This window comes from Triticum dicoccoides, chromosome 3A (genome assembly GCF_002162155.2).
Source record: "Triticum dicoccoides isolate Atlit2015 ecotype Zavitan chromosome 3A, WEW_v2.0, whole genome shotgun sequence".
Classification (NCBI taxonomy): Eukaryota; Viridiplantae; Streptophyta; class Magnoliopsida; order Poales; family Poaceae; genus Triticum; species Triticum dicoccoides.
In genome coordinates, this window is record NC_041384.1 from 61,263,505 (window position 1) to 61,278,235 (window position 14,731).

Sequence of the window (14,731 nt, forward strand, 5' to 3'; positions counted from 1 at the left end):
TTTATGCTATTCAGAAATTCTATATCATTTCCGATTAGTAATATGTCATGTACATATAATATCAGAAATGCTACAGAGCTCCACTCACTTTCTTGTAAATACAGGCTTCTCCAAAAGTCTTTACAAAACCAAATGCTTTGATCACACTATCAAAGCGTTTATTCCAACTCCGAGAAGCTTGCACCAGTCCATAAATGGATCGCTGGAGCTTGCATACTTTGTTAGCTCCCTTTGGATCGACAAAACCTTTTGGTTGCATCATATACAACTCTTCTTCCAGAAATCCATCCAGGAATGCAGTTTTGACATCCATCTGCCAAATTTCATAATTATAAAATGCGGCAATTGCTAACATGATTCGGACAGACTTAAGCATCACTACGGGTGAGAAGGTCTCATCGTAGTCAATCCCTTGAACTTTTCGAAAACCTTTTGCGACAAGTCGAGCTTTGTAGACAGTAATATTACCGTCAGCGTCAGTCTTCTTCTTGAAGATCCATTTATTCTCAATTGCTTGTCGATCATTGGGCAAGTCAACCAAAGTCCATACCTTGATCTCATACATGGATCCCATCTCAGATTTCATGGCTTCAAGCCATTTTGCGGAATCTGGGCTCACCATCGCTTCTTCATAGTTTGTAGGTTCATCATGATCTAGTAGCATGACTTCCAGAACAGGATTACCGTACCACTCTGGTGCGGATCTTACTCTGGTTGATCTACGAGGTTCAGTAGTATCTTGTTCTGAAGTTTCATGATCATCATCATTAGCTTCCTCACTAATTGGTGTAGGTGTCACAGAAACTGGTTTCTGTGATGTACTACTTTCCAATAAGGGAGCAGGTACAGTTACCTTGTCAAGTTATACTTTCCTCCCACTCACTTCTTTCGAGAGAAACTCCTTCTCTAGAAAGTTTCCGAATTTAGCAACAAAAGTCTTGCCTTCGGATCTGTGATAGAAGGTGTATCCAATAGTTTCCTTTGGATATCCTATGAAGACACATTTCTCCGATTTGGGTTCGAGCTTATCAGGTTGAAGCTTTTTCACATAAGCATCGCAGCCCCAAACTTTCAGAAACGACAACTTTGGTTTCTTGCCAAACCACAGTTCATAAGGCGTCGTCTCAACGGATTTTGATGGTGCCCTATTTAACGTGAATGTGGCTGTCTCTAGAGCACATCCCCAAAATGATAGCGGTAAATCAGTAAGAGACATCATAGATCGCACCATATCTAGTAAAGTACGATTACGACGTCCGGACACACCATTACGCTATGGTGTTCCGGGTGGCATGAGTTGCGAAACTATTCCGCATTGTTTCAAATGTACACCAAACTCGTAACTCAAATATTCTCCTCCACGATTAGATCTTAGGAATTTTATTTCTTGTTACGATGATTTTCAACTTCACTCTGAAATTCTTTGAACTTTTCAAATGTTTCAGACTTATGTTTCATTAAGTAGATATACCCATATATGCTTAAGTCATCTGTGAAGGTGAGAAAATAACGATATCCGCCACGAGCCTCAACATTCATCGGACCACATACATCTGTATGTATGATTTCCAACAAATCTGTTGCTCTCTCCATAGTACCGGAGAACGGTGTTTTTGTCATCTTACCCATAAGGCACGGTTCGCAAGTACCAAGTGATTCATAATCAAGTGGTTCCAAAAGTCCATCAGTATGGATTTTCTTCATGCGCTTTACACCGATATGACCCTAATGGCAGTGCCACAAATAAGTTGCACTATCATGATCAACTCTGCATCTTTTGGCTTCAACATTATGAATATGTGTGTCACTACTATCGAGATTTAATAAGAATAGACCACTCTTTAAGGGTGCATGACCATAAAAGATATTACTCATAAAAATAGAACAACCATTATTCTCTGATTTAAATGAATAACCGTCTCGCATCAAACAAGATCCAGATATAATGTTCATGCTTAACGCTGGCACCAAATAACAATTATTTAGGTCTAATACTAATCCCGAAGGTAGATGTAGAGGTTGCGTGCCGACCGCGATCACATCGACTTTGGAACCATTTCCCACGCGCATCGTCACCTCGTCCTTAGCCAATCTTCGCTTAATCCGTAGTCCCTGTTTCGAGTTGCAAATGTTAGCAACAGAACCAGTATCAAATACCCAGGTGCTACTGCGAGCATTAGTAAGGTACACATCAATAACATGTATATCACATATACCTTTGTTCACCTTGCCATCCTTCTTATCCGCCAAATACTTGGGGCAGTTCCGCTTCCAGTGACCAGTCTGCTTGCAGTAGAAGAACTCAGTTTTAGGCTTAGGTCCAGGTTTGGGTTTCTTCTCTTGAGTAGCAACTTGCTTGCTGTTCCTTTTGAAGTTCCCCTTCTTCTTTCCTTTGCCCTTTTTCTTGAAACTAGTGGTCTTATTGACCATCAACACTTGATGCTCCTTCTTGATTTCTACCTCCGCAGCTTTCAGCATTGCGAAGAGCTCGGGAATAGTCTTATTCACCCCTTGCATATTATAGTTCATCACGAAGCTCTTTTAGCTTGGTGGCAGTGATTGGAGAATTCTGTCAATGACGCAATCATCTGGAAGATTAACTCCCAATTGAATCAAGTGATTATTATACCCAGACATTTTGAGTATATGCTCACTGACAGAACTATTCTCCTCCATCTTGCAGCTATAGAACTTATTGGAGACTTCATATCTCTCAATCCGGGCATTTGCTTGAAATATTAACTTCAACTCCTGGAACATCTCATATGCTCCATGACGTTCAAAACGTCGTTGAAGTCCCGATTCTAAGCCGTAAAGAATGACACACTGAACTATCGAGTAGTCATCAGCTTTGCTCTGCCAGACGTTCATAACATCTGGTGTTGCTCCAGCAGCAGGCCTGGCACCCAGCGGTACTTCCAGGACGTAATTCTTCTGTGCAACAATGAGGATAATCCTCAAGTTACTGACCCAGTCCGTGTAATTGCTACCATCATCTTTCAACTTTGCTTTCTCAAGGAACGCATTAAAATTCAACGGAACAACAGCAGAGGCCATCTATCTACAATCAAACATAAACAAGCAAGATACTATCAGGTACTAAGTTCATGATAAATTTAGGTTCAATTAATCATATTACTAAAGAACTCCCACTTAGATAGACATCCCTCTAATCCTCTAAGTGATTACGTGATCCAAATCAACTAAACCATGTCCAATCATCACGTGAGATGGAGTAGTTTCATTGGTGAACATCACTATGTTGATCATATCTACTATATGATTCACGCTCGACCTTTCGGTCTCCGTGTTCCGAGGCCATATCTGTACATGCTTGGCTCGTCAAGTATAACTTGAGTATTCCGCGTGTGCAACTGTTTTGCACCCATTGTATTTGAACGTAGAGCCTATCACACCCGATCATCACGTGGTGTCTCAGCACGAAGAACTTTCGCAATGGTGCATACTCAGGGAGAACACTTCTTGATAATTAGTGAGAGATCATCTTAAAATGCTACCGTCAATCAAAGCAAGATAAGATGCATAAAAGATAAACATCACATGCAATCAATATAAGTGATATGATATGGCCATCATCATCTTGTGCTTGTGATCTTCATCTTCGAAGCACCGTTGTGATCACCATCGTCACCGGCGCGACACCTTGATCACCATCGTAGCATCGTTGTCGTCTCGCCAATCTTATGCTTCCATGACTATCGCTACCGCTTAGTGATAAAGTAAAGCATTACAGCGCAATTGCATTGCATACAATAAAGCGACAACCATATGGCTCCTGCCAGTTGCCGATAACTTGGTTACAAAACATGATCATCTCATACAATAAAATTTAGCATCATGTCTTGACCATATCACATCACAACATGCCCTGCAAAACAAGTTAGACGTCCTCTACTTTGTTGTTGCAAGTTTTACGTGGCTGCTACGGGCTTAAGCAAGGACCAATCTTTCCTACACATCAAAACCACAACGATAGTTTGTCAAGTTGGTGCTATTTTAACCTTCGCAAGGACCGGGCGTAGCCACACTCGGTTCAACTAAAGTTGGAGAAACTGACACCCACTAGCCACCTTTGTGCAAAGCACGTCGGGAGAACCGGTCTCGCGTAAGCATATGCGTAATGTCGGTCCGGGCCGCTTCGTCCAACAATACCGCCGAACCAAAGTATGACATGCTGGTAAGCAGTATGACTTATATCGCCCACAACTCACTTGTGTTCTACTCGTGCATAAAACATCAACAGATAAAACCAAGGCTCGGATGCCACTGTTGGGTAACGTAGTAATTTCAAACAAATTTCCTACGCACACGCAAGATCATGGTGATGCATAGCAACGAGATGGGAGAGTGTGATCTACGTACCCTTGTAGACCGACAACGGAAGCGTTAGCACAATACGGTTGATGTAGTCGTACATCTTCATGGCCCGACCGATCAAGCACCGAAACTACGGCACCTCCGAGTTTTAGCACACGTTCAGCTCGATGACAATCCCCGGACTCTGATCCAGCAAAGTGTCAGGGAAGAGTTCCGTCAGCACGACGGCGTGGTGACGATCTTGATGTTCTACCATCATAGGGCTTCGCCTAAGCACCGCTACAATATTATCGAGGATTATGGTGGAAGGGGGCACCGCACACGGCTAAGAAAACGATCACGTGGATCAACTTGTGTGTCTAGGGTTGCCCCCTGCCCCCGTATATAAAGGAGCAAGGGGAGGAGGCCGGCCGGCCCTATAGGCGCGCCAAGGAGGAGTCCTCCTCCTAGTAGGAGTAGGACTCCTACTAGGAGGGGGAAGGAAGTGGGGAAGGAGAAGGAAAGGGGGGCGCCACCCCCCCTCTCCTAGTCCAATTCGGACCAGGGGGGAGGAGGCGCGCGGCCCACCCTGGTTGCCCTTCTCTTTCTCCACTAAGGCCCATATGGCCCATTACTTCTCCCGGGGGGGTTCCGGTAACCCTCCGGTACTCCGGTTTTTCTCCGAAATCACTCGGAACACTTCCGGTGTCCGAATATAGCCTTCCAATATATCAATCTTTATGTCTCGACCATTTCGAGACTCCTCGTTATGTCCGTGATCACATCCGGGACTCCGAACTAACTTAGGTACATCAAAACTCATAAACTCATACTATAACTGTCATCGAAACCTTAAGCGTGCAGACCCTACGGGTTCGAGAACAATGTAGACATGACCGGGACATGTCTCCGGTCAATAACCAATAGCGGAACCTGGATGCTCATATTGGCTCCTACATTTCTATGAAGATCTTTATCGGTCAGACCGCATAACAACATACGTTGTTCCCTTTGTCATCGGTATGTTACTTGCCCGAGATTCGATCGTCGGTATCTCAATACCTAGTTCAATCTCGTTACCGGCAAGTCTCTTTACTCGTTTCGTAATACATCATCTCACAACTAACTCATTAGTTGCAATGCTTGCAAGGCTTATGTGATGTGCATTACGGAGAGGGCCCAAAGATACCTCTCCAACAATCGGAGTGACAAATCCTAATCTCGAAATATGCCAACCCAACATTTACCTTTGGAGACACCTGTAGAGCTCCTTTATAATCACCCAGTTACATTGTGACGTTTGGTAGCACACAAAGTGTTCCTCCGGCAAACAGGAGTTGCATAATCTCATAGTCATAGGAACATGTATAAGTCATGAAGAAAGCAATAGCAACATACTAAATGATCGGGTGCTAAGCTAATGGAATGGGTCATGTCAATCACATCATTCTCCTAATAATGTGATTCCGCTAATCAAATTACAACACATGTCTATGGTTAGGAAAAGTAACCATCTTTGATTAATGAGCTAGTCAAGTAGAGGCATACTAGTGACGTTTGGTTTGTCTATGTATTCACACAAGTATTATGTTTCCGGATAATACAATTCTAGCATGAATAATAAACATTTATCATGATATAAGGAAATAAAATAATAACATTATTATTGCCTCTAGGGCATATTTCCTTCAGAAATAGCCTCTTGGTAATCGAAACCCCAGCAATACCAACACAACTAGACGTAGGCTTTTACCTTCATCGTAAGGGGCCGAACTAGTATAAACCCTCTCGTGTCCTTTGTCCCGATTAACCCCTTTAAGCTTCCTAGTTCCAATGGCCCTACGACTAAGTCCTTCCACTAGGACATCTGCCGTGACAATTCCACGATAGAGTGGTTTCTCCGGCCAAGTCTATGAGGGCTACCACGATGATCCCGAATGTTTCTATCAAGATGGGTGACTATAAGTTTCTGTCTTCTCCAATGGTCCTTGGTGACTCGGATATTGATCTAATTCTCAGCATGGACTGGCTTTCTAAGCACAAGGCTTAGCTTGATTGTGCTGCTAGGCAGATTCAATTGACACACTCGTCTGAGGATGTGATCATCTATGCAGCTCGTGACGATACCATTCGACTGTTTTCTCTTAATGAGAAGGGCGAGTTGAATGCCATCTCTCATATTCCAGTCGTTTGTGAATATCAAGATCTCTTTCCAGAAGAGCTTCCAGGAATGCCTCCTCACCGGCCAGTTGAATTCATCATTGATCTTGAGCCTGGCACGGAACTTGTTTGCAAATGTCCTTACAAGCTTGGACCAGAAGAGTTGAAGGAGCTGAAGAAACAACTCGATATACAACAGTGTATGGGTCTGATCCGACCGAGTTCTTCTCCATGGGGTTGTGGTGTTCTTTTTGTTAAGAAGAAGGATGGCACGGACCGACTTTGTGTCGACTACCGCCCATTCAACAAGAAGACCATAAAGAACAAGTACCCACTTCCCAACATCAATGAGCTATTCAAACAACTCAAGGGTGCTCAAGTATTCTCCAAGCTTGACCTTCGTATGGGCTATCATCAGAGTCGCATTCGTGAACAAGATATCCCCAAGACAACATTTAGAACAAGCTATGGTTCTTATGAATACACTGTCATGTCTTTCGGCCTTGTCAATGCTCCTCCAACATTCTCTCGCATGATGAACTTCATCTTCAACCCTTACACAAATGACTTCGTCTTGGTGTATCTCTATGATATTTTGGTCTTTTCCAAGAACAAAGAGGATCATGCCAAGCACTTGAGATTGGTGTTGGACAAACTCAGAGAACATCAATTCTATGCGAAGTTTTCAAAGTGCGAGTTTTGGCTCGATGAGGTTCTTTACCTTGGCCATATCATCTCCGCCAAGGGCATAGCTATTAATCCTGAGAAGGTGTCTGCAATTGTGAATTGGGAACCGCCTCAGAATGTAAAGCAGCTTCGCAGTTTCCTTGGGCTCGCAAGCTATTGTCGAAGATTCGTTGAGAATTTCTCTAAGATCGCGAAGCCTCTTTCCAACCTCCTCCAGAAGCATGTGAAGTATGTTTGGGCGCCTGAATGTGACATCGCTTTCAACACCCTCAAAGAGAAGTTAGTCACAACTCCAGTTCTGACTCCTCCTGATGAATCCAAACCATTCGAGGTTTTCTGTGATGCTTCCCTGCAAGGTCTCGGTGCTGTGTTAATGCAAGAGAAGAAAGTTGTGGCCTATACCTCCCGCCAGTTGAAGCCCAACGAAAAGAACTACCCCACTCATGACCTCGAGTTGGCGGCAGTTGTCCATGCTCTTTTAACATGGAGACATCTCTTGTTGGGAAGGAAAGTGGACATCTTCACTGATCATAAGAGCCTCAAGTACATCTTCACTCAGCCCAACCTCAACCTCAGGCAGACTCATTGGGTCGAGATGATCCAAGAGTATAATCCGAGTATTGAATATACTCCAGGCAAGGCCAATGTCATTGCTGATGCTTTGAGCAGGAAGGCTTACTGCAACAGTTTGATTCTCAAGCCCTTCCAACCAGATCTTTGTGAAGCTTTCCGCAAAATTAATCTCCAAGTTGTTCCTCAAGGATTTCTTGCCAACCTCCAAGTCTCTCCTACTTTGGAAGATCAAATTCGTGAGGCACAACTTCTTGATGCCATGGTGAAGAAGGTGAAGATTGGGATTGCCAAGAGCCAACCCAAGTACAAGTGCTATCGCCTTGATGACAAAGATACTCTATTCCTCGAGGATCGAATTGTTGTTCCTAAGGTTGACCTTCGTAAAGTCATTATGAACGAGGCTCACAATTCACTCCTATCTATTCACCCTGGAAGAACAAAGATGTACCATGACCTCAAGCAGTCATATTGGTGGACTCGAATGAAGTGCGAGATTGCTCAGTTCGTGAATGAATGTGATGTCTGCAGAAGAGTGAAAGCAGAACACCAATGGCCAGCTGGTCTCCTCCAACCTCTTGCCATTCTAGAATGGAAGTTTGACCACATTGAGATGGACTTCGTGACTGGATTTCCCGAGTCCATACCTGGCAAGGATGCTATCTTTGTTGTCATCGACAAGCTCACAAAAGTGGCTAATTTTCTTCCTATCAAAGAATCTATCACAACAGCTCAGTTGGCAGAGCTATATACCTCCAGGATTGTCTCCTTGCACGGCATTCTGCAGTTGATATCTTCAGATCGTGGAAGCATCTTTACCTCTAAGTTTTGGGACTCCTTTCAGAAGGCCATGGGCACCAGCATTCGCTTCAGCACAGCCTTCCATCCGCAAACTAGTGGACAAGTCGAGCGAATTAATCAAATTCTTGAAGATATGCTCAGGACTTGTGTCATTTATTTTGGTATGAAGTGGGAAGATTGTCTTCCATATGTCGAGTTCTCCTACAACAACAGCTTCCAAGCGAATTCGGGCAAGGCCCCATTCGAGATTCTCTATGGCAGAAAGTGTCGTACTCCTCTTAACCGGTCAGAGACTGGTGAACGCCAACTTCTTGCCAATGACTTGATCACAGAGGCAAAAGAAATGTGCAAAGTGATTCGTGAAAATCTCAAAGCTGCGCAATCACGCCAGAAGAGTTACTATGATAGCAAGCATTGTGACTTGGCTTTCGAGATTGGAGACCATGTCTACCTCTGCGTCTCTCCAATGAAAGGTACTCGTCGGTTCGGTATTAAAGGGAAGCTTGCCCCTAGATACGTGGGTCCTTTCAATATCATTGGCAAAAGAGGCGATCTCGCCTATCAACTTGAGCTTCCGTCCAACTTTGCAAATGTGCACGACGTGTTTCACGTGTCTCAGCTTCGCAAGTGTTTCAAGACTCCTGACCGCACCATCAACTTCGAAGAGATTGATCTCCAAGAAGACTTGTCTTATCATGAGCATCCCGTTGCTATTCTTGAAGAAACTGAGCGCAAGACTCGCAACAAGTATATCAAATTTCTGAAAGTGAGTGGTCACATCATTCCGACCGTGAAGCCACCTGGGAACGCGAGGACCACCTCCGTTCCGAATATCCGGAGTTCTTTCAGTCCTAGATCTTGAGACGAGATCCTTTCGTAGTGGTGGAGTGTTGTAACACCTCGGATGTAATTTACCATAATTGTACTCCAACTCTTGCCATTTTCGGCTCTAAGTTATGATATTCCCTCGTGGTTGGGTTTTGTCTTTGTTTTGCATTTTGTTCATGTCATGCATCTCATATATGTCATCATGTGCATCGCATTTGCATACGTGTTCGTCTCATGTATCCGAGCATTTCCCCGTTGTCCGTTTTGCAATCTGGCGCTCTTACGTCCTCCGGCGCCCCCTTTTGTCTTTTTTCGTGAGCAGGTGTTAAACGTTCTCGGAATGGACCGAGATTTGCCAAGCGGCCTTGGTACACCACCGGTAGACCGCCTGTCAAGTTTCGTGTCATTTGGAGTCCGTTTGATACTCCAACGGTTAACTGGGGAACCGTAAAGGTCTCGTGTGTGTTGCAGCCCAACGCCCCTCCAAAGTGGCCCAAAACCCATCCAGACCCCCTCCATCCTCTCGGCTGTTCGATCACGATTGCGTGGCCGAAAACCGCACTCCAATTGGACTCTCCTAGCTCCCTCTACCTATATATTTGCACCTCCCCCGAAAATTGGCGGTCAAAAACCCTACCATAACCTCTCCCTCCGCGCCAGACACGTCCGGACGGCGCCGCACGTGTCCGCCGCCGCGCCCCAGCCACCCCGGAGCCGCCATGTGGCGCGCCCGCTGCCCCCGCGCCGCCGGCCCGCCTGGCCCATGGCCGGCCCCGAAGCCCGGTCGCCCCGTCGCCGCCTCTCCTCCCGGGCTGCCAAGCTCCGCCGTCCCTCCTCGCCGGCGTCGCCCCGCCTCCCCGAGCTCGCCGCGAGCCGCGCCTCCTCCGCTCCCGAAGCTCCGCGCGCGCCACCGCAGACCGCCGCCCGGATCCGGCCCATCCCCGCCCAGATCCGGCGGCCCTGACCCCATCTCCCTCCACTCTGGCCTCTCCCTCCACTCCGGCGAAGATCCGGCGAAGTTCCGGCGCCACCTCGGTTCGCGTGCAAAAGTCAACCCTAGATCCGGAGGTTGAAATTTTGCCCAAGTCCTTTTCTGTTATATTTTCTAGCCCTGTTCTATATGTCATAACTCTGTCATCGTAGCTTCGTTTCGTGCATATAATATATTAAAATGTTCATCTGGATGAGCTATTCATTTTGTTCCATTGCACCATGCTTGTTTGAGTCCATCTTGATGCCCAAATTGTTGATGCAAGAGTGCTATAAAATGTTAGTTCCTGTTACTTAGCAGATCTTGAGCATTTGTCATTTTTGCCATGATTATTGTGTGCTGCTTATGGACTTGAGCTATACATGTGTTTTGGGATATGCCATGCCATATTTACAGGGGTGTATGTCATGTATTTTTGTGATCAATGTGGTGACTAGCACAAGCATGCAAAGTAGCCCTCGTGATGTTGCTGATTTCAGGGACTTAGATTTTCACCAAGTCATTTCCCTGATGTTATTTTTATGTCATGTATTCATGTTGCTACAGAGAGATCCATGCCTCTTTTGAGTATGTTCAGTAAGGATGATTTTGACATATGGTTATGATCTATCCATCTATGTACCTGTTTGCATTTATGGAGTACCCTAGCATGACTAAATCTTGCTCTACTTTTGCTATAAAATGTTCCTGGCAGATTGTTTACGTGTTAATCAATTTTGCCAAGGTTGTTGTAGTTGATCCATGCATTCTATGAGATTGTTCTTGCCTTGTTTAGCTTCTTGATCATGCCTTCTTGCTGGTAGTATGCTTAGTTTGTCATGCCATGCCTTGTGTTGAGTGAATCGAGCTTGCGAACATACCTTCATAACTCTATTTTTGCCATGTCCAGTTTTCTGCTAAATCTGAATCTGTTAACGAAACTTGCTATGTTTACATGGGTGCCATCATATTTTCTGGTCCTTTTTGGCTTATTCTCGGTAAGGTACTTTTTTGATATGCTTTGAGTAGATTAATGCCATGCCTTGTATTGCTATGATCTGATCCTGTAGCATGTTGTTATCTTGCTCTAAACATTGCTTCCTGACGTTAATTCCTGACATGTTAGTATTTTCACAAAGTCTGTGATGTTGTTATCTTTTGCACTTTTGCCATGCTTGTTTGAACCTGCTCTTGTGTGATTTAGCCATAGCTCAGTGTTCATCTTTTGTCAAGAATCTTGAGTAGATCACTTCCATGTGCTTTGTTGCTATGTTGGAGTGCAGTAGCTTAGTTTCTTGTTGCATTCTAGATGGCATCGTGTTGTTAATCGTAGAATTGTGACATTCTTGTTTTGCTTGCCATTTGTAAACCGTGCATCCGATTCCGGTGACCTTTATATCGATTTCGACCGAAATCAACTCATCTTTCCAGCGGCACTCTTGGTTTACCAAGTTGAGTCATGGTTCAATGTTTTCCTTCCGGAGCATGCATATGCATTGCATATCACATCCCGCATATCATGCCATGTTTCACATCATGTTGCTTGCGCATTGCATCATGGTTTCCTTTGCTTGTGTTCTTGCTTTGGATAGAGCCGAGAGACGAGTATGTGATCGAGGAACCCGTTGAGTACGCTTGAGGATCAAGCTTACGTCAACTCGGAGAACTTTGCAGGCAAGATGACCATACCCTCGAAATCACTTTTATCTTTGCTTCCTAGTTGCTCGCTCTATTGCTATGCCGCGATACCTACCACTTGCTATATCATGCCTCCCATATTGCCATGTCAAGCCTCTAACCCACCTTGTCCTAGCAAACCGTTGTTTGGCTATGTTACCACTTTGCTCAGCCCCTCTTATAGCGTTGCTAGTTGCAGGTGAAGATGGAGTTTGTTCCTTGTTGAAACATGATTATTGTTGGGATATCAGTATTATATCTTGTTTACTTTAATGCACCTATATACTTGGTAAAGGGTGGAAGGCTCAGCCTTATGCCTGGTGTTTTGTTCCACTCTTGCCACCCTAGTTTCCGTCATACCGGTGTTATGTTCCTTGATTTTGCATTCCTTACGTGGTTGGGTTATAATGGGAACCCCTTGACAGTTCGCCTTGAATAAAACTCCTCCAGCAAGGCCCGACCTTGGTTTTACCATTTACCACATAAGCCTTTTTTCCCTTGAGTTCTGCGGACTCAAGGGTCATCTTTATTTTAAATCCCCCGGGCCAGTGCTCCTCTGAGTGTTGGTCCAAACTAGAGCACCGTACATGGCCATCCCTTGGCAACTTGGGTTATGTTGGCTCCTATACGCTTAGCTTATCCGGTGTGCCCTGAGAACGAGATATGTGCAGCTCCTATCGGGATTTGTCGGCACAACGGGTGGTATTGCTGGTCTTGTTTTACCATTGTCGAGATGTCTTGTAACTGGGATTCCGAGTCTGATCGGGTCGTCCTGGGAGAAGGAATATCCTTCGTTGACCGCGAGAGCTTGTGATGGGCTAAGTTGGGACACCCCTGCAGGGTTTTTGAACTTTCGAAAGCCGTGCCCGCGGTTATGGGCAGATGAGAATTTGTTAATATCCGGTTGTAGAAAACTTGACACTTAACTTAATTAAAATGAATCAACAGCGTTTGTAGCCGTGATGGTCTCTTTTCGGCGGAGTCAGGGAAGAGAACATGGTCTCGTGTTATGCTTGAACGTAAGTAGTTATAGGATCACTTCTTGATCTGATAGTTTATCGACCGTGCTTTGCTTCTCTTCTCGCTCTCATTTGCGTAAGTTAGCCACCATATATGCTAGTGCTTGTTGCAGCTCCACCTCACTACCTTCTCCTACCCATAAGCTTAAATAGTCTTGATCGCGAGGGTGTGAGATTGTTGAGTCCCCGTGACTCATAGATTACTTCCAAAACCAGATGCAGGTGCCGATGATGCCAGTCCAGGGGATGCGACCGAACTCAAGTGGGAGTTCGACGAGCATTCAGGACGTTACTATGTTTCCTTTCCAGACGATCATTAGTGGAGCCCAGTTGGGGCGATCGGGGATCTTCTGCATTTGGGGTTGTCTTTATTTTGGTTCCATAGTGGGACCTTGATTGTATTATGGATGATGTAATGCTATATTTATGTATTGTGTGAAGTGGCGATTGTAAGGCAACTCTTTATCTCTTTCTTATTCAGTACATGGGATGTGTAAAGATTACCCCTCTTGCGACATGCCTACAATGCGGTTATGCCTCTAAGTCGTGCTCCGACACGTGGGAGATATAGCTGCATCGTGGGTGTTACAAGTTGGTAATCAGAGACTTCCCCGACTCAGGAGCCCCCTGCTTGATCGAATCGCTGGCGTTGTTGAGTCTAGAAAAATGTTTTGAGTCTTATAGGATTATATATATATATCAGACAGTAGGATTCTTTTTACTCCTCAGTCCCTTCGTCGCTCTGGTGAGGCCTCCTGACATAGAGTTTTGACTCTTGTCTCCTCAAATTTCACTAAATTTTTTTAGGATCACGCGGGTATCTTGGAATCGTTTCGATGGTTCTGTGACGAGAACATTGTTCTTGGTGCCTCCTGACATTTAGGGGTTGTGGCAGTGTCCTGGGGAGTTGAGCTCCGAGGTGTTGTCGTCACAATTTTATCGTTGCAGTTCTGGAATACTTGAGTTTCGCCAACATCGAAAATCTCCTTTATGCAGTTGTTGGTGAGATAACCTCGACGCCACCCAGTACTGGGACGGGAGTTCGGGAGTATTGCCATAACTCGTATAACGGATGCTTTTCGAAGGTTGAGGTAAATGATTTCCGAAGGTTTCTTGGTTATGTGTTGAAGGATGGATACAGCTGGATGTAGGATTTGCTAGTTTTGGGTGAGATATTATGCTTCCCCTGTATCCCCAACACCTGATTGCATAAGCAGAAAGTTTCGGGAGTTTCATAGGTGGGAATTCATGTAGCTCTAGTATTTCTTCCCGCAGATATTTGGTTTGTGATTGGGTAATCCTTACCAATTATTTGTTCATATCCGTACCTTGTTGTTTTATTCATCTACCTCTATTTGAGTGGCTTCTCAATTTATGGAAGTGTGATCATTTACTTTATAATTCATTCATTCATCATTGTTCGAATGTTAAGGCTACATGTTACAATTTCGATCCATTGATTCAGCTTGAATATATGTCTTTCAAGATGCTAACGGATGTCACCCTCTTCAGGATGGCTCCTGCAACGCGTCAGAATCCGGAACCTCCACCACCACCTCCACCTCCGGAGGCATGGCAAGCTGTCATGGCTGCCACCAATGCCAACACGTAGATGCTTATGCAACTCTTGCAACCAGTTCCTCGCAAACCAGCCGAAGTCCTTTAGTAACTGTGTCGAGGCCACAGACGCTGACGATTGGCT